Raw genomic sequence first — 1,576 nt, forward strand, 5'->3', positions numbered from 1 at the left:
CTGCATACAGATTTCTCAAGAGGCAGGTCAGGTGGTTTGGTATTCCCATCTCTTTCAGAATTTTCCACAGTTTGTTGTGATTCACACAGTTTAAGGCTTTGGCATAGTCAATAAAGCAGAGATAAATGATCTTCTGGAACTCTCTTGTATTTTTCGATGATCCAGCAGATGTTGGCAATTTGACCTCTGGTTCCTTTTCCTTTTCTAAAAACAGCTTGAACATCTAGAAGTTCACAGTTCATGTATTGCTGAAGCCTGTCTTGGAAAATGTTGAGCATTACTTTACTAGCGTGTGAGATGAGTGCAATTGTGCAATAGCTTGAACCTTCTTTGACATTGCTTTTCTTTGGAATTGGAATGAAAACTGATCTTTTTCAGTCCTGTGGCCACTGCTGAGTTTTCCAAATTTGCTGGCATATTGAGTGCAGCACTTTCACAGCATCATCTTTCCGGATTTGGAATAGCTTAACTGGAATTCCATCACCTCCACTAGCTTTGTTCGTAGTGATACTTCCTAAGGCCCACTTGACTTCACATTCCAGGATATCTGGCTCTAGGTGAGTGATCATACCATCATGATTTTCTGGGTTATGAACATCTTTTTTGTACAGTTCTGTGATTCTTGCCACCTCTTCTTAATATCTTCTGCTTCTGTTAGGTCCATATCATTTCTGTCATTTATCAAGCTCATCTTTGCATGAAATATTCCCTGATATTTCTAATTTTTTTGAAGAGATCTCTAGTCTTTCCCATTCTGTTGTTTTCCTCTGTTTCTTTTCACTGATCACTGAGGAAGGCTTTCTTATCTCTCCTTGCTAGTCTTTGGAACTCTGCTTTCAAACGGGTATATCTTTCCTTTTCTCCTTTGCTTTTCGCTTCTCTTCTTTTCCAGCTGTTTGTAAGACCTCCTCAGACAGCCATTTTGCTTTTTTGCATCTCTTTTTCTTGGAAATCGTCTTGATCCCTGTCTCCTATACAGTGTCACAAACCTCCGTCCATAGTTCATCAGGCACGCCATCTATCATATCTAGTCCCTTAAATTAAATCTATCAGTGTTTAATGATAAGGGATTTGATTTAGGTCATACCTGAATGGTCTCATGGTTTTCCCCACTTTCTTCAATTTCAGTCTGAATTTGGCAATAGGAAGTCCATGATCTGAGCCGCAGTCAGCTCCCAGTCTTATTTTTGCTGACTGTATAGAGCTTCTCTAAGTTTGACTGAAAATAATATAATCAATCTTATTTTGGTGTTGACCATCTGGTAATGTCCATGTGCATAGTCTTCCCTTATGTTGTTGGAAGAGGGTATTTGTTATGACCAGTCCATTTTCTTGGCAAAACTCTATTAGCCTTTGCCCTGCTTCATTCTGTACTCCAAGGCCAAATTTGCCTGTTACTCCATGTATCTCTTGACTTCCTACTTTTGTATTCCAGTCCCCTATAATGAAAAGGACATCTTTTTGGGTTGTTAGTTCTGAAATGTCTTGTAGGTCTCCTAACTCCATTGTAGGGTTAATGGCGACCACCTCCAAAAGGGCTTATGCCATACACAAGTCTGCTGCATGCAGAGCCCCT

Source organism: Bos taurus, chromosome 19 (genome assembly GCF_002263795.3).
Source record: "Bos taurus isolate L1 Dominette 01449 registration number 42190680 breed Hereford chromosome 19, ARS-UCD2.0, whole genome shotgun sequence".
Lineage (NCBI taxonomy): Eukaryota > Metazoa > Chordata > Mammalia > Artiodactyla > Bovidae > Bos > Bos taurus.